The 20,018-nt window shown below is 41.8% G+C and overlaps 1 protein-coding gene across 5 annotated transcripts in view; it reads right to left on the bottom strand.

The window, feature by feature from the left end:
* The window catches only part of PHC2 (polyhomeotic homolog 2), a 95,622-nt gene extending 76,977 nt beyond the window's left edge, over window positions 1-18,645 (bottom strand). For 2 of the 5 annotated variants that reach the window (XM_081057166.1, XM_081057168.1), the window contains exon 1: window positions 18,534-18,645. The gene's annotated coding sequence lies outside the window, so the exon portion shown is untranslated. Of the gene's footprint in view, window positions 1-17,711; window positions 17,849-18,533 lie in introns of those variants that run through there. The other 3 variants (XM_081057165.1, XM_081057169.1, XM_081057167.1) reach the window with 2 other exon arrangements.
* Window positions 18,646-20,018: the final 1,373 nt, after the last annotated feature.

The following is a 20,018-nucleotide window of genomic DNA, read 5'->3' as shown; positions in this document are numbered from 1 at the left end:
ATGATGATTCCTACTCCAGAATAATTCCTAAATATGCAGTGAACTACTTTTCAATAATTATGTATGACCTAGGTAGCTTCATCATCTAGCATATTCATTTCTTATAAATTAAGATCTCAAAAGAATTATTTTTTGTGGATTATGGGGAAAGTAAATGATAAGGAAGCTGATGTAAATACCATATTCTCTTTGCATTGGTTCAGATTTCACTAAAATATATTTAAATCACTAATCACGAAGATGCAATATAATCATTTGGTCACCCCAAAATATATATATTTTTGTTAATTATTATGTCTTTAACATACAGCTTTATAATTGAGGGACAACTAGAGAATAATCCTTGAGATTTTAAACTAACTTAAGATATTGCCAGTTTCCAATAAATGCACAGAAATATGTACTGGGATATCTTTATTTCCTTATTGTTATAGTAAGAAAAAAATGTAACACTTGAAAATCGATCAATGTAAATCATATTAAAAGCATGAAGATCATGATCAAATGATCATTCCCATAAATGAAGAAAAAGCAGTTGACAAAATTCAATATCTAATCATAACAAGTCTCATCAAATCAGGAATGGAAGAAAACTTATTCAATTTGATAAAGGATAAGGAACAAAAACCTATAGCTAACATCATATTTATTTATCAAAAGACTGAATGCTTTCCCCTTAAGACTGGAAATGACAATTCAATTGTCTATTCAATATTATACTGGAGGTTCTATAATAGATAAGACAGGCGGAAGAAGACATAAAGATTGGAAAGAAGTAAAACTGTATGTATTTGCAGACAACATAATTGTGTTTGTAGAAAATCCTAAGGAATCTACCGAAAACCTACTAGAACTAAGGCAAATTTATCAGAAAGAGGTAAAGTAATTTGACCAAGGTGACTCTAATAATAATTAGAGGAGCCAGAATTCAAACCCAGGCAGTCTGGCCCTGGAACCTTCCTCTTAACTATTACTTATATGGCCATTTAATAATCAACGTATTACTAGATACATACACGCAAATACTAATATCATTTCTCTTCTATTCAGTTATCTCTTGCTTCACCCTAACATCTGGTGAAGAGTAAGAAAAAGATGTGAATTTTGAATTATTGTTCTACATATAAAAAAATGACTGTTGATTGCCTAATAAAATCAAAGTGGTAGATTTAATCCTTATACAGGCTAGCACATTTCACAACAGAAAAAATCTCACTGATACAGCCAAGATGAATGGCAAATGCTCAAGGTCAGTGCAACTTATTTTTAATACTAGAAAACGAGTCTTAAAAGATTACGGATGATGCATCGGGATGATTCCCTCCTATATACAAAGGATAGTACGTTCACTGGTAAATTCAAAAACAGAATTTTAAAACCTAGTGTAGACTTCAAAAGTAAGGCACTAATATTCAATTAGCCACAAGCCAAAGTACAGGCCGGTAGCACTTACGTCTTTATATAGGAGAAACTTGAGGTTATCACTGGGACTTTATCTGTGGATATTTAAGTGGTTATAATCAAGGGTGTACCAGAAATAACATGAATAATAGGATAACCAGCATTGCTAAATTAACAAGTATTCGTTGAGCCTACTACTGAATGCTGAAGTCTTAAAACACAGCCCGTCCATCAAAACTGGACAGGGCATAGGCAGAGAAAAATTAGAGCAGGAGCCTGAGGTAGCTTCATCATGATGAGCTAAATCAAGGAAACTGCTCGCAAAGTAGATAAAATTGTATGACTGATGTAGGACCTTACACAGTGTAGCACAGCTAGAAAACCACCACAGAAAAATCATCCCATGGTAGCAATCTCAAATGTAAAGGCTCTTTATATAAAGATCATAAGTTCGAAAGACACGAGTCGCAAACACTGTCAGACTTTGCTAATAGTGACTAGAACCTCAAATGAAAAGGTCTCTCTTTGAATGACAGGTAGTATGGTATTGGGATGTATCAGTCTTTTTCAGTTAAATTGGCCTGTATAGATAATAATGTTCTGTCCCTCACTGCCTTATTGTTGGCTTGATCTTCTCTATGTGAATTAGAAACGTCAAATTCTTTTTCTAATGAAAGACACTGTGATTATCTAGCCAGCTCTAGCTCACAATGGCTCTTGTGAGCCAGAGTACATGACTGCAAGATGGATGGCCTAAGGCTGTGTCTATTGACAACTGGATTATGGTGCTACTGAAGGTAAGGCAGATGGCATCATGAGAGGTAGCATGGTGTAGTGGAAGAACTTGAGCAAGTCATTTATATCTCTGGAGCTCAGCTTTTTCGTCGAATACCTCATATGTAATACCTGAAAACTGAATTTACAGTTACTACAAAGATTAAATGAGGTGCCTGGTACATATAAGATGCTTTACTTGCACATGTATTTTCTCTCTCTCTCTCTCTTTCTCTCTCTCTCACACACACACAAACACAAAAGTTTAATAGTTGAGGATGATTTATTGCTCCCCATAACCCGGCCCAAGGATAGATCGTTGTAATTGGCCTCACTTATTTTCAGTGTGGCCAGCAAGGACATGGAGAAAAATATTAATTCCGGGGTCAGACAGTCAGTAGTTGGTGGAGGATTTCACAGTTTAAACACTGTTAACATTTTCTTGGTCGGACTTTCTCAGTATAGTTTTGATTTTTATCTCAATGGTTCTGAGTGTTTCACTCCTTGTTTGAATATTGGGATGAGGCATCGAACTAAACATTTAAACATTGAAGACCATTGACAAAGAAAGGATTTAAATAGGTAGTAGGGCAGTTAAAGGGCTGACAGCCAAGACTCAGTAACTGGTTACAGCTCTGGAGAACCATAAAACCTCAGTAAATCACAATCTGGGCAGTCTTAGTCCTGTTTTGAAATTCCTTTTTGACCCCCTGACATTTTAATAACAATAAATTAGTCTCTAAATATCCTACATCCTGTTTTGATTTATCTAGGTGTATGACTTTGTTACTTTAAATATAGATCTACTTTTTAATATTCAAAAGCTATGTCTGAAGTGATAGAGTTTCTTTGAAGAAAGGAACCCACTATCAACATGGAAGTTCCCCAGAAAACATGTTAGAGACCTCCATTTGAAAATTGGAGAAACAAGGACCAGATTTAACCTCCTGCCTTAAATAACTAAAAAAAAAAACAAAACTGGACAAAATACATAAAGCAATGTTTCCAGACATTGGTCAACAGACAATGCAGTCCTATAAGCTCTGAAAAAAGAGAGAAAACAAAGTGAGCCCTACGATTGCACCAGTTCACTGCCTAGAGGCAGTCTCCGTGATGCAATGCAGGGACAGGGAACACAAACAGAGCTCAGTGGTCTCAGTGAGCTGTCCACTGAGATTAGAGATCTAGGGGGACAAAAGGGCTAGAATTTGTGGGAGAGGGAACCAGAGAAGGGTGAGAGAGAGAGGGAAGGGAAGGGAAGAGAAAGGAAGAGGGAGACCACAGTTCTTTCTACAGACAGGCCTCCCTGGAGTCTTCGACTAAGTACAAATTTGCACATGCATGGGAGGAAACTACTCAAGACTACTGGAAAGGAGTAAACAGAACAGTTCCCAGGGTTCACATAGGGCTGGGAATAGTTTCTGTTAGAGTAGAAAGACCTTGTAATACACAAGGAATTAGATAGAATCTTCAGAAGGGTATTATCATAGTAGTGGGGGCTAAATTAGTCCTAGAATAAATGCTGCTATGGACCCACCATAATAAAGCTTAAAAGCAATCTCTGAAAGAATCAAACTGATTCCAGGTAATTTAACTATATTCCAAAGCAAAGTCTAGCGACCAAGAATATAAAATTAATAATGTCCAGTATCCAACGAAAAATTGCTAGGCATGCAAAGAAACTTGTTAACAGGAGAAAATAAATAAAAACATAACCAGAAATGATGGGGATGAAATAACTAGCAGACAAGGATATTAAAACACTTTTAATAAGTATGCTCCACATATTCAAGAAGTAGAAGAAAACATAAACATGAGAACAAAAGAAAGGAGATATGAAAAAAAAAACCTTAAACATCTGGAGACCAAAATATAACATCTAAAATTAAAAATATGGGCCTGTCCGATGGCTTGGTGGTTGGAGCACTGAGCTCCTAACTCTGAGGTCGTCAGTTCAATTCCCACATGGGCCAGTGAGCTGCACCCTCTACAGCTAAGATTGTGAACAAGAGCTCTCCCTGGAGATGGGCTGCCATGAGCTGCTGCTGTGGGCTACTGTGTGCTGCCATGAGTGGCCGGTGGCCAGCATGAGTGGCAGGTGGCCAGCATGAGCAGCCAGCAGCTGCCGTGAGCTGCTGTGAGTGGCCGACCGGTGACCAACCGACGACCGGCGACCAATTGCCTCAGCCTTGGGGAGCGCAAGGCTCATAATACCAGCATGGGCCAGGGAGCTGTGTCCTACACAACTAGACTGAGAAACAATGGCTTGAAATGGAGTTGGGGGGAGGCGGGAGAAGGGGGAAAAATACAATTAGATTAATAATAGATCAGGAACTTCAGAAGAAAAAACCCAGTGAACTTGAAGATACATTAGAAACTATTCAAAACAAAGCACAGAAAAACAAGACAGAATAAAAATGAACAGAGCATCATTGACCTGTGGAACAATAGAAAAGCTATCTAACATTCATGACTTTGGAATTCTAGAAGGAAAAGAAATCTGTGGAGGAAGGGGACAGGAAAGAAAAAGAAAATATAATGGCTTAAACGTTTTCCAAATTTGATGAAAACTACAAACCCACAGATCCAAGGAGCCCACATTCAAGCAGAACAAATACAAAGAAAAACATCCCAAGGAACATCGTAATGAAATTGCTCAAGTGATAAAAAGAAAATCTTAAAGGCAGCCAGAAGAAAAAAAGACACATTACAGAGGACAAAGACAAAAATTACAGCAGATTTCTCATCATAAACTATTCAAGCCAGTGGGCAATGGACAGACATCTTTAAAACACTAGGGGGAAAAAAAACCCACAACAACCGGGAGTTCTTTACCCAGTGAAAATCTCTCTCAAAATGAAGGTAAAATAGAACTTTTCAAACAGAAAAACACTGAAAGAATTAATTCCAGCATGCATGTCCTACCAAAAATATTAAAGGAAGTTCTTCAGGCTAAAGGAAGTTGCAAAAAAAAAGAAAAAAGAAAAAAGAAAGAAAGATGGAAACAGAAAGGAATAAAAAGTGTCCAAACAGTAAATGAATGGGTAAATATAAAACTCCTGGTTTCTCATTTTAAAATGTCTTTCAAAAGATAATTGACTATTTAAAATAAAAATAACAACATTTAAATAACATATATGATAATAGCACAAAGAACCAGAGGGGAGACATAGAAGTATATAAAGTTCTAGTTGTTTATGATGCCAGAATTACTCAGATACCAAAATCACACAAGGATATTAAAAAGAAGAAAAGATATTAAGGATTAAGGACAAGAAATTGAAGAAGACAGTGAACACAGCATAAAACATGGAGAAGAGGAAGTGGCCAGAGGCTTGAAAAACTTTAGACACTGTCACAATGTCCTTTGTTGAATGTCTCCTAAGTGCCAAGCCATGTGTGGCATAGTGTTTAATAGCATGGACTTCTGGAGCCAGACGGTCTGGGTTCAGGTTCTGGCCCCACTACTTACTAGTTATAACTTTGACCAAGTTACCTAACTTCTCTGTACTGCACAGTTCCTATTTATAAATAGAGATAATAGAATCCCCTATATGGTAAACAAAGATTGAATGCGTACATATATTACAAATGCTTATAATAGTGCCTGGCACACTGTCAGCACTATATAAGTGCTCGCTGAAATTATTGTTATTACTATCATACATGTTATATTAGTTGTTTGTCACCTTTATTAAGTCATGATATGTGCCCTCAAAATGAACAAAGCAGTACAAGAAGTAACTATTCTCATTGTATTAGTTCCCTGTGGCTGGCATAACAAATTACCACAAACGTCATGGCTTAAAACAACAGAAATTTGTTCTCTCACAGAAGTCCCATATCAGTTTCACTGGGCTGAAATCAAGGGGTTGGCAAGCCTTCACTTCCTCTGGAGCTTCTTGGGGACAATCCATTCCTGGACTCTTCTGTGTTTTGGTGGCTGCCAGCATTCCTTCGCTTGTGGCCGCATCACTCTATTCTCTGCCCCTGTGGTCACATTGCCTCTTCCTCTGCTGTGTGTGTCAAATCTTCCTCTGCTTCTCTGTTTTAAAGACTTTTGTGATTGGACTTTGGGCCCACCCAGATGTTCAGCATAATCTCCTCATGTCAAGATCCTTAAAACTGTATCACATCAGCAAAGACCCTTTCTCTTGAATTCCAGGGATTAATACCTATATCTTTGGGTACCATTATTCAGTCTACCTCACTCATCACTAGGAGTAGATCCATCTTGTGTGGAAATTACAACATAAACAACATTTTTAAAAAGGACACTTAGCTTTCTCCACAACAAACCTGTTACGACACACAGCCACATTCCAAGGCACAAAGTATTCACCTCGAAGTAGGTCCCCAAACTGTAAACACAGCATTCACAATGAATTATAACTCCTCTACAGGGCTAACATGCAAAGTCAAATCAATTAAATGATGACAAACATCACACACTTTGGGGGAGGGGGGAGGTTGCTACTAGAAACTTGTTGTGCCTTCTTGTGATCCAAATAAAATAGCTTATTGAAATCAGAATCAAGAGAAGTGGGAGAAATTAGATTTGACGATGGCAGTTGTGAATAAAGGAAGGATGAAAATAATTGGCTCACTCTTGATGACCAGAGGTATCTGCACTCAGAACCTGCATATCTACCCTGCACTACACAGCAGTGAAGGAATCAGACAGGCCTGACTTTGATATTTGGCTCTATTAATTCTTAGTGACCTGACCTTTGACAAATCATTTCACCCCTTTGAGCCTGTTTCTTCATCTGTACAGCGGGAATAATAAAGAGCAGTTACCTCACAGAGTTGCTGTGAGGATTAAATAAGAACTCACGTAACATTTTAGCATGGCAATTAGCATATATAAGTTCTCAATAAATTGTAACCACAATTTAGTATTATGTAATAAATACTACTACTTCTAATAAAGCGTTACTTTATCTTCTATTCTATTGCAGTAGAAATATCATTTCATCTCCAATTTCTTTATTTTCAGGGGTGGAGGAGTTTTTCCTTTGGGGACTGTGATCTTATGGGTGAACGGCATTAACACCACATCGAAAAAGCTCAGAAAATAATGCAGTCTGCAATTCTGGTATGCGTATCTTTGGGGAAATAAGAAAAGAAAAATGGAGGAAGTAAGGGCTTTGTAAGCTAGTGAAGGACAGGACGTAGAGCCCAAAGAGTTTAATATGTGACCTAAGAGTGCTAACATATAGCCCTTGAGGCTTGTGGGAAACAAGAGGGAAGATTAAGAATTGAAATAGAAGTCTAAAAAAAGGGTTTAATAGATTTATTCTCCATAGGAATTCATTAAATGATTAGAACTTTGCATTTTGGAGCGATGAAGGTTGAGAAGGAGTTATGACAGGGACACTAAAATCATGTTTACAGACACGGTAAACACAAACTAGCACATTTCTACATACCAGAACACTGGTATTGGGAATGAGATGAAGTGTAAGAGGGACAGGAAAGCTGAAAACTCAATAAAGCTTTTGTTTAGGGCAAATAAAATACTGCAAGCAACTCCAAAATATGGATGGGGTGTTGTTTCTTTTAGTATTTCCAGTAGTTAGCCCAGTACCTGGCATGCCATCAATAAATCTGGGTTGAATGAACATATATGAGGTGTGATCAAAGAATACGATGAATGTTTAAATAAAAAAAATATTACAGTAAAAGACACATTGCTATTAATTCCACTCAAAATACTCCCCCTGGCTTTGAACACACTTACCCCAAAGTTCTTGCCACTTTCTGAAGTCATTTTGGAAGTCCTTTTTCGTGTCTTTACTTGTGCTGTTGTGGCTGCCTCGATGTCCTGAATCATTTTGAGTTTGGGGAAGAGCTAGAAGTCACACAGTGCCAGATCCGGTGAATAAGGTGGATGGGTACACACTGGAATGTTTTTATTTGACAGAAATTGCTGTACCAGAAATGATGTGTGACACAGAGCATTGTCATGATGAAGGATGATTGATGGCATACTTTAAAACACACCTTCTCTCAACCGTAGCTCATACCCAACTGACTGCACCAAACAAGTAGAAACTTGTCACACACGGTTACTAAGGTTCAATGCACCACTTCCTGTATTGAAGATCCCTGCCTTTTGGTAGGATGGCACTCAGCAGCAGCATTCACCGCATTTTGTGCTCACAACAGAAAGGCTCCATGTCACGCATTGCTTCTGGTATGGTGATTTCTGTCAAATAAAAATATTACCATGTGTCCTCATCCACCTTATTCACTGGATCTGGCGCCTTGTGACTTCTAACTCTTCCCCCAAAGTCAAAGTGACCATGAAAGGTAAACATCTTGAATTGGTTCAGGACATTGAGACAGCCACGATAGGACAACTAAAGACACTCACAAAAGAGAACATCCAGAACTGCTTCAGAAAGTGCCAAGAACGATGGGATAAGTGTGTTTGAAGTGAGGGGAAGTATTTTGAGGGGGATTAATGGCAAGGTGTCTTCCTGTAATAAATAGTTTTTTATTTAAACATTCACCACCATATCTTTTGATCACACCTCGTACATATTCAATAGTAAAAATACTGACAGTGGATGAGAAGTTGAACTAGAGGCTCCCTTCTAACTGCATGATTCTGTCTCTAGTCTCACTCCTGTCCAACTGGCCTCCACATTGCTGATTGGACCCTCCTAAAAGGCAGATTTGATCACATTCCTCCTAAAGTGTTTCAAAAGCTCCCCACGGCCTTCAACATAAAGTCCAAATTCTTAGCTTGGCAAACCAAGCCTTTTATGTTTGATCATCACCTTGTTTCTGCCCCTACCCTACTCATGTTATGCTCCAGTCATGTCAGATTGCTTGGAATCCCCCACATAGGTTGTGCTCTCTCTCACACACACGCGCGTGCGCACACACACACACACACACACACCCCTCGCCTTTGCACGCATAGCACCTTCTGTTCCAGAAGGTGACATTTCTAAGTGTGACTAAGTGATTCCTCCTCTAAGCTTTCAAATCATCTTGTCCATACTTCTATTACGGCACTAAGTACAACAGCATAATCAATGTTTCCACGTCTATCTTCCTTTATAAACTTGTGGGGTACCAGGATTGGGTTCTACTCATCTTTGCGTCCCTAGCTACTAGAATAGGGGTACAGAAGCCTTAAAAATGTTTCTTGAATAATGAACAGACTTTCAAGACCAAAAATAGGAGTAAAGCTTAAATACTTGCTTGAATAAGACACAGCAGGAAACTAAAAGACAGGATGGGCAGGTGCATCCCGATAATTACAAGCCTTTGTCATAGATGGCAATTACAATACTCCCCTCCAGTTGTCCCTTGTCATCATGATCAGAGACAGAATATTGGGCTGCATATACCACTGTCCTGACCCAGTATGACATTCCCTATCTTATTATTCCCAACCGTTCACACTCATTTCGCCTTTGAGAAAGCAATTTTATTTCCATATGCCTTAGTGTTCCCATCTTTTGTGAAGTAGCCCCTATTTCAAAATGCTCCAAAATGCTCTCTTACTAATTCTCGTGTTCTCTCTCTCTTACTAAGTAGAATGGAAAACTCCAGTACTAAATTAAGGACAAAAATAATCTGAGTCCAAACTTAGTGTACAACGTTAGGGAAGTTATTATACCTCTATACCTCTCAACAGTCTTCCTTCAAATGGAACCAACCCTACTGTCTAGAAGGTTCCAGGAAATAATATAAGGTAAAACATACATAGAGTTTACTATGCACCTCACATGTGTTAACCTGTTTAATTCTATAATTCTTCGAGGCAGGTACTATTATCATCCCCATTAAGTACCAGAAGATGAGCGCAGAGAGGTGAGGACTTGAAGAAGGCTGTGAGGGTCACAGTTAATGGTGGTAGAGGCAGGGCTGGAAATCCAACAGTCTGGCTCTAGTGCCCATGCTGTTAACCATCATCTCCTGCTGCCTGTCTGCAGGCCCATGGATGGCACCATGCACAGTACGAAACCCCAGGGCATCGGCATATAAAAGATGTACATTGAACGGTACATCTTGGATATGGGACTGTGTTAGACATTTCGGTCTAAACGCATTTACAGCCAAGAATTTAGACTTCAAACCATCCATCATTTATAATTAAAATATGAAGGGTCACTTAGGATTTCAGTCATCAAGAAGATGGGTTTGTCCTTTACTGGTACATACAATTTGGATGACACTGTCACTAGATGAACCTCCCCCTTGGGGTGTGGCGTTGTGGATCAATGAATTAGGTTTTTCTCAGGAGTGATGATCTAAGGATAGAAATATGGCAGAAGATACACTTGTGTTTAAGCTTTTTCTAACATAAACAGAATTTTTTTTTGAAAAAAGCATTAAATATGTAAGTCCATATGACCCTCTACTTAAAAAATCAATTTAGACAAAATGTTAAGGAACAGCTACTTGGTGTAATAGAGTACCTTCAAACTGTTATCAGTCTCTTATTAATCACCTTTCCTTCTGGGCAATGGGTCAGTTAGAAAGTGCCGAATAAATCTTTGTTGAATGAATGAATATTCTTTCAGAGCTGCATTCAGAGTAGCTCCGTATTTCCAGATGTTCCTTCAGAAGGAATGGGTTCCTTACAAAAATCTTATTTGCGCTGGAGAACTCTACTATTCAGTCCTACTTCCAGAAGGAGTATTCCCTAATTCTCTAGAAAGGTCTGAAGCCACCTTCATTTGTACCCATGGTTTCTACATGGTTTTCTTCCCCATCAGAAAGAGAACAGAGACAGATCAGGTTACATTGCTTTCTTGGGCCTGTGTAAATTCCTGTGAGGGTCTCTCTTCTGTCAGGAAAAGTTTCCCTGGCAACCATATTCACACACTCACTTTATTCTCTCCCTTCCTTTGATTTGTTGGTTGGTATAAAAATTAATTTGCATTGAATTGCTGAAGCTTACAAGTTAATCGGTTTAACAGACTCACAAAATTTTAGAACTTGGTTTCCGGCCAAAACACATGTCTTAAGGGGCCTGTCCTCTTTCTTTTGAAATGTGAATGTAATCTCTTCAGTCCAAATATTTTAAGACACACTTAATATGTATGCTGGATGTTTCTGGCTATAGGTAGAGAAAGAATACTCTCCTGGCTGTATTAGTTAGGAAGATTAAGAGAGGAAGTGGTACCTTCATTCTGAGTAAGCAAGGGGTCAAATTCCCAAAGATGACCAGTGATAAGGACACGTAAGAGAAGAGTCAAGGACCAAGACAAACAGTCTGGGCCACATGAAACGATGAATTCAGGCCTAAGACTCTAGGTGATTAGAGCTCAGGACGCAGATCAACAGGAATGGGAGACGAGTATCAAGAATGGAGTGTCATGAATTCCTTCACCAAATACGTATCAAGCATCTAATAGTGCTTTGTTTGGGGAATACAGCAGTGTGTAAGTCACACCCAGATCCTCCCTTCATAAAGCTTATAGGCAAATATTTAAATAGTGAACAAATGTTGGCTTTGTTATTGAACCAAGCAAATAACTTCGGGCTAGGGGCTCTTAATGCGATTCCCTACAAGGGCCAGAATTGGTTTCAGAGTACGGGGGGAGCAGAGACTTACAGATAGAAACAAGTTCAAGGAGTCCTCCCTAGAGTACGTGAGTTGGCAAGTCAAGAAGTCTTTGATAGACACAATGGTTTCTTTACATTTTCAACAGCAATGAGCCTCTAGGTAGGGAGATGAAGAAGGGTGTCTTTATCATAGGGCACAAAGCTAGATGCTTTGCAATATACATGAGTTTTCTAAAGAATAAAGTATATAAAGGTACAACCTATCCTTAAGCATATTCAACAACCATTTATTGAGCATCTACTGTGTTCAAGGAATGGTTTTAGGAATTGAAGCTATGGATATGAAAAAGATTACAAAGGCAGAGCAGAGCGGAAGGATGCTAGTTCATCAAAAGCAAGTTGAGGGGCAGATGGGTGGCTCCGTTGGTTAGAGCGCGAGCTCTGGGCAATGGGGCTGCCGGTTCGGTTCCCACATGGCCCAGCGAGCTGCGCCCTCGCAACTAGAATGAAGTCAATGAGCTGCCGCTCAGTTCCTAGGTGGCCAGATGGCTCAGCTGGGTGGAGCGAGGGCTCTCAACCACAGGGTTGCGGGTTTGACTCCAGCAAGGGATGGTGGGCTCCGCCCCCTGCACCTAACAACAGGAACTGGACCTGGAGCTGAGCTGCACCCTCCACAACTAAGACTGAAAGGACAACAACTTGACTTGGAAAAGTCCCAGAAGTACACAGAAGTTCCCCTTCCCCAATAAAATCTTACAGAAAAAAAGCAAGTTGGGAAATGCTCTTGAGATGTCATGCTTGAATTGAATCTTAAAAGAGAGAGAAATTTGTTTTAGGCCGATACATTTGGGGATAATTTGTTATGCAACAACAGATTACTACAGTGCCTGTGGAGACTATGCCACCAGCACAAATAGGAGACCATGGAGAATACCTGGCCATCTAAACCTTGTTTCGTGATGTATACCCCAGGTTAAACTCGAAATCTCTTCTTATTGTTACTCTCATGTATTCTTCGGCTCACCTGGTCCATGTTGGCAGCAGAAAGTGAGAATAAGCATTCTGAAGGGAATGACATAGGAGGAAGCACCACAATCGCAGTCTTGTCTGATATCCTCCACAAAGGAATCTAGGCTGGCTGGTGTTAGGACACGGGCAGGCGGTCAGTTGGGATCAAGTGGTATCAGGACTTGGTCATTACCAGGAGTGTTTTGGAGAGAGCTATAACTATGAAAGCCAGAAAAACTTAATTTGTTGTCAGTTACAAGTAGTGACTGTAAAGCCAAAAATGAGAGCCCAGTGAGTCATGTGGGTAGATGAAGGAATCGAGTGGGCACAAAGGCGAACGCGGAACATGAGCATTGAAGACAAACGTGGTCAAGAGAGCCACATGGTTCAAAGCTGCTGGCGAGTCCCTGGTATGGGGGAGGGGTGGCATCTGCCAGAGCAGCACAGATAAGTCGTAGTACTTGTCTACAGGTGTTCAACCCAATTTTCTGTTTCAGTAGGTTGAAAAATGGTCTCCTAGCTTCCCACAAGCAAATAGAAATATCTGACTACAAAAGGAATACAAATAAACTCATTTCTTTTTTAAATTGGGCGTAACAACAGCGTCAGGACTGTAACTCTATCCAGTAATACTCTGAAGATATGATGGAAGAGTTTCTAGAAGCCATTCTGGGTAAATAATTCCTTGCCCCTTTATTCTCTAGTCTCTTCATACTGGCTGTCACCTTGAATATCGAGATATCCATCCCCCTTCTGCCCTTTATACCAGGAGTCCAAAATGAGAGGACCACAGGAAAACGTAATTGTGCACCAGGACACAGCAAGTACCTTCATTAGGGGAGACAACCAAAACAAAGGGCGCAGCGCAAACTGCTTTCCCAGCTTCAGGAAGTAGTTTTGAGACCTTCAGGCACAACTGGTTCCATAATTCGTGGGACCCAGTGCAGAATGAAAATATAGGGCCCTTGTTAAAAAAATTATTAAGAATTTCAAGACAGCAACAACAAAACATTAAGCCGAGCACACGGCCCTTCTAAACACGCAGGGCCCTGGGACATTGCACAGGTCGCACACCCATGAAGCTGGCCCTGCCCTTGGTGTAACATGAAGAGCTTTAGAGTCAGAGCTGGGTCCAAATCCCATCCTCGCCACTCATTAATTGTGTGACTGGAGGCAACTTATTTAGCCTCTCCATGCTTCCAAGAGGTTGTGTGGTTGTAATTGAGCACTGTGAAGATTAAATGAGATAATGAATAGAACGTGTACAAAGTGCTTAGCATGGAACATACGATAGCTAGGCTATTATTGTTCAAGGAAATGTACAGGTAATTATCAAAGCTGTAAGTTTAAGAAATGAATTGCTAAACTACTAATCAGGATCTGAAAGAATGAGAACAATATCTCAGGACAACTAAAATAATGAAGCAGACAGGGAAGATTATAAATCTTTTGCTTGACTCTTCTGCCTTCTTCAATCACTTTCCTATTTCTCTTCTTCCTTTTACTGCTAAACATACAAAGGATGATCTACATGCTGTCTCCATTTTTTATCAGCATCTCCTGCCACAATCCTCTTTTAGCTGGCGTTTGATATCCCCATGGCCATCCCCTGCTTATTTAGTAAACTAATGTAGAAAACAAATGATCCCGGTTAGTAAATATAATGGACATTTCCCACTTTTTCTGTACAATTGCATGCTGCTGACCAATTCCTCCAACTTGAAACCCTCTCTTCTCTTGACTTCTGAGATACTTACCCTCATGGCTAACAGTATGTCTAATAAGGTACACAAATGGTAGTGAAAAGAATACATTTGTTACATGAATAAATTAGATGTTTCTTTTGCTTTCCTGGTAGTCCTTATTTTCTACCATACTGACCGCATTTCTTTTCCCTACCTCCCTAAATGTGGGCAATCTCCAAGCTTCAGCCTTTGGTCCTCTTTACTTCTATCTCTATGCTGTTACCATTGGTGAACTAAGCTGATCATAGGGCTTCAATGATCCCATTCTCTGTATAAGACTCCCTTACTTCTCTCCGTTGAACATCAGCCCCTCCACTTCCAAATACTATTATGGGACGTGTCCATTTATATAAAAGTTCCAGTATCACCTCAAGAGAGCTAGCACTTAGCTTCTCTTCTTCTCCCCCAAACTGGTTTTCCTTTCTGTCTGTCCTATTTCTGTTAATCTTGTCACCATGTTCAGGGCTGTGTTTGGTTCTTATTTCTTGTCACCCATATCCAGTCAGTCACAAAGTCCTGTTCACGTTTCCTTCATAACACCTGCTGAGCCCATCTCTTTTCATTTTCACTGCTATCACCCTAATTCAATTCCTTATCTCCTCACACCTAGACTATTTAAATAACCTACTAACTGGTTGTACAGTTCTCTTTCTATCCCTACTAAAGTTTATTCTCCACATTGTTGCTGAGAATCTCCTTAAAATACTACTTTCATGACCCCACACTCCCCTAACCAAGCATCTTTCGACTTGCCACCATACAGGATAAAGTCCTAACTTTCTATTTAGTTCAGCATTAGTACCTGTTAAAATCTGGCTTCAACCAACCCTTCCACTCCTACGACTTCTCTCCTTAAACCTTCTGATCTTGCCAGATTGGTCAATCTCATCAATTGACCCCTGAAGACTTTCTTTGATATTCTGGCCCTATGTTTTGTGAACATTATTTTTCCTATCTGGAATTCCCTTCCATCTTCATTCTCTTTACATCATAAAAGTCACCATGTCTCTGGAAAAAGCCTTCCTTCATAATCATAGCCCATAGCGATATTTCTCTTTTTTTAACTCTTATAATACCACACATTCAGCACTTTGAAAATCCACTGAACGACTACTTTACACTCGTGATTTCATTTAATCTTCACAACTATATGAGGTAGGTAGTATTAGTACATATAAAGAAACAAAGTCAAATAACTTGTGCAAATCACACAGCAAGTAACGGGTAGAACTGGGATCTGAATCCTTGTTCAACCGAAAATAATCCCCAGACTTACATCACCTCTCTCGCTTTCCTGTCTCTTCCAAAGCACAAATACAACACAGTATTTACACACAGACAGGTGCTCAGAAAACAGGTTGAAAAGATTGCTTAAGCAGCACCCCTGATTCTCTAACACTTACAGAATTATCAGTCTTAGCGGTTCGTGTTAGATATATCATCTCAATGTCACCTTCTTTACAAGGCTTGATTTGTAATATAGTTCAAAATAGGGGATTTGCCAAAATTCACCACAATCCACTCTAAAAATCAATTTTAGTGTCAGCAAAGCTAAAAGGCCTGTATCTGATTCAAACATTAGGTGAGTTTGGGGAATGAGGTCCACTTTACTACCTCTGGACCCATCCATGCTCTGCTTGCCAATGATCAGGAAGTAAAAATAGGCTGGCTAGCGGATGGCTTATGAGGTACAAGGGACTATTTACAGTTCTAGAGAGGGATATTAATAAGGCAGCAGAACAGGATTTTCTCGGCTCTGGTAGCTAAGACCTCAGTAAAAGAAGCCTAATAAAAGGGAATCCTGGGTGGAAATTGGGATCAAAAGAGGATCATCGTGAGGAGGAAGAGAGAACAGAAAGAAAGAAGTACTGGAAATACTCTATTGAGGAGATGGTGCTGTCCTTTTCTGCACAGTTGCCTGAGCTGTCAGATGCAGCGCTGCCCTACGTGGCTGGCTCCACACAACCGGGGGCGCTACCATTTCTGCCTGATTCGTGGTGTCAGTTTTGAACTGCTTGCCTTGATACACCTCACAGTCCAGAAGACCCTCTCTTGCTCCACATCCTTCTGAGCTATTACTCATTTCCCCAGGTCTCACAATTTCACCAAAGGCACATTTCCCATTCAGCAAGGCCTCCCTGGTTATGAGCGGTATTTTCCTCTTCTTGTCTGATTTAGATTGCCCTCTGGATGATGCCTGCTGTGCCCCGCATTCTGCCCAGTTTTCAGGCCCTCTACCTTGGCGCTGCTGCCAACTCTCCCTTTCCCATCTCCATAAGTTGGCCTCTTACTTGGAAAGACAGGGACAAAGATCAGAGAAACTGATGAGGGCAAAAAATGTGGAAGAACAACAACCAGAAGGAAAATACAACTGGAAAACTGTGCTGGGAATTAGAGATGCTAGGTTACTTGTGGAAAAAGGCCATGGCTATAAGATAATGCCATTGCCTGGAGATACCATACTCTTTAAGTGTCTGCATTCACTGTTTTCTCTGCTTTGGCTGCCCTTCCTGTCGTTTTCTGCAAGGCAGACTCCTATTCATCCTCCAAGACCTTGCTTAATTATGTTCTCTGGAGAGCCTTCCTGGACCCTCTCACACAGCTAATTGTTCCCTCCTCTGTGCTTCCACAGCTCTTTATATACACATCTATTATGCCGTTTTTACTTGAACTGGCAATTTTATTTGTCTATCCCACTATTTTCTTTGAGGACAAAGACTAATTATCTTACTCATCTTTGCATCCCCAAGACACAGAGTGCCTGGCATATATGTAGCTAGTGTTTGTTGTGTGATAAAGGACACGTACAGCAACATGAAAGTGTAATTTGCACTTCACTTGCAAAAATCAAATTGGTTCCTGGTACTTCTCATGTGCAACCATGTTTTTCCTTGATTTAGAAGAAACGACTTTAGACTCATAAAGGAAATTCTATTGATATCACTGGTACATTAGCCAGTATCTCACAGCCCTGGTGATAAATTCCTCCTGCCTCCCACTTCCAAGAAACTCCCAGGGCAAGCTTAACATTAGTGGCACATGGCCCATCCTACCATTTCTATTGTAGTGAAAGCTAAATTACACCGTGAGCCTAAAGCTGCCACCAGTGGTGGTGGCGGCGGCGGCGGCGGCGGGTGGGGGGAGTGGGTGGTAATTAAAATAACACACTTCTGCAGCAGACCTAGGAGGAGGGTAAGGGAGGGAGATGAATTTAAACCTTGCCTTAGAAAAATTTTGTTAGAAACTCACGCACAACACTGCTTCCTCTGGACATGACAGACGGATCCAGGTGTCCAGCAGCGACCTTTTCCCATGAGTGTCAGGTCATCACCCCGCACAGAAAACAAGGGGCCAGTGCCTTTCTTGGGCATCCCTCCTTCTCAAACCTGGCATATCTTGGGGCCTGCTTTTCATTTAGGGGATTCCTCTTCTCCCAGACAATCCCCAGTTGTCTCGCCAGTGCCCCCTTAAGTACCAATCTTGCCTTCGTCCCACAGGGGGCCCCAGTTTGACTCCGGGTCAAAAGTGCTGGCGGCTGGGCTGTCAGATCCCAGCTGCGGAGGGGGTGCCGAGGTCAGGCCCAACCCCCAGGTCTCCTCGCACTCCGCGGGACGAGGGAAGGAAACGCAGGCCTCGCAAGGCCACGGGCTGCTGAGGCTCGGGCCTCTGCGCGGGAGGGGTTCGGTCACCCGGGAGAACCCGCGCGAGTGCCAGTACTTCAGCCGGTTCCCCGCAGCCTCCCGCAAGTTCCACCTCCGGAGCTGCCCCGCAGCCCCGGCTGCGGCGGGGTCCCCGCCCCGGGCGCAGCGCGGTCAGTTGGTCCGCCGGCCCGGACTGCGTGGTCCTCGCGCGGGCCCCACGCCGCGGCTCCCGGGTCAGGCCGCCCGCCGCCTGCCTGCCGGTGCCCACCGCAATGCCCCGCCCCGCGGGCCCTGCCCGGCCTCCGCGCCCCGGCCCGACCGTGACAGCTGGGTGCCCAAAGGGTTAAGCCGGCAGCGCAGCGGCCCGAGTCCCCCGCACGCAGCCCATCCACCGCCAGCCTGCCCCAGCGCGCACGCGCCCGCCCGTTACCTGCGGTCGCGTTCGCGCTCCTCCTCCACCTGGCCGCTCTCTCCCGGGGGCCGCCCCTCAGCCCGCCCCCTCGGCTCGGCGCCGCGCACTCCGCTGGCTACTTGGACACAGCACGGGGAGGAGGGGCGTTGGGGCGATTACCATATATTAGCATACCAGTGCGCATCACGTGGCCTCTCCAGCCAATGGTCACTTTGGAAAGGCGGGGATTGGTCTGAACACGCCTAAGTGCTGCTCCAGACCTGAACCGGTGGCCATGGAAACGTCTGGGAGCGCGAGGGTGTGGGGAGGCACTGGAGCCTAGTGGACCCGAGAGCATCTCCCCTACCTGAGCTCTGCACGGACACACCAAGAGCTTTTTCCGTCTCGTAGGAGAAGAGGGACTAAATTTGGCTCAGCTCCCCAAAATTCAGATTCAGCAAACATTTATTTATTGGGCGCTTACCACGTGCTTATCACTTTTCTGCATTGTATGATTCTCCGGGTAACCCTGTGATGTCGGTACTGTTAATCCCATTTCATGGAAGGGAAAGAAGAAGCCCAGAGAGGTTAGGTCACTCACCCAACGTCACACAGCCACGCTAAATGGCAAAAGTGGAAATCTGAGCCCATTTCTGCCTGACTTCAGGCCCAGGATTCTCCTGAGTTATTTTCTCCAGCAGGGGTCACCCAGCACCTCCTCACAATTCCAGGTGTACCAAGCAGCTGAGAAAATCCTCATACAAACTTTGTACAGTGTTTTAGTGTTTCTTTACCAGGACTTTTGAGGTTAGTAGGCAGAACAATTATGTTCATATTGCAAATGAGGAGAAGCTCAGAGAAAATGATGTGACCTGCTGAAGGTCAAAGCACTACTAAGAACTAATGCTTAATAACTGATATATACTCAAGCTCGCTACTTGATAAACTTTTAAAATCAATCTTCTCAACCCACTGGTATTGCTATGACCATTTTACAGATTAAAAAAACAAGGCTTTGGGAAGTTAAGCAAATTGCCCAAGGTTACACAGCTAGTAAGTAGCAGATTTAGGGTTCCAATCCAGCTTTACCTGGCTCCAGAGCTAGTTTGATGACATCTCATTGTACCAGGCTCATTTAACTTAGGCTTGGAATTTAGAACCCCTTTTCTAACAGAACTTTCTCTCCTCTCCTCTTAAGGTTCTCTCTTCAGCCAGCAAAATATCACATGTCAAGTGATATGTGTTAATGTCACGGAGACTAATTAAAAGAGAATAGAGTCATCCCTGCAAGTGGGTAAGGACATTCTATAATTCTCTGCCTCTTCATTTCACTTCTAGGGATTTAATAGTTCACCTAAAGGCCAAGGAGTTTAAAAGCATCAACATCTGCATATAGACTCCTTCTGCTTCTTCCTTTAGTTTAGCTCAGTGGTTCTCTAATTATTGGACAAGGCCATATGCCTCAAACCAAATATACTAAATTTATAGGCATTTTAAGGGATTCTCAAAGGTAATTTGAAATAT

This window comes from Rhinolophus hipposideros (assembly GCF_964194185.1).
Source record: "Rhinolophus hipposideros genome assembly, chromosome: 8".
NCBI classification, from domain to species: Eukaryota; Metazoa; Chordata; class Mammalia; order Chiroptera; family Rhinolophidae; genus Rhinolophus; species Rhinolophus hipposideros.
This window is presented reverse-complemented; position numbering and strand designations above follow the sequence as displayed.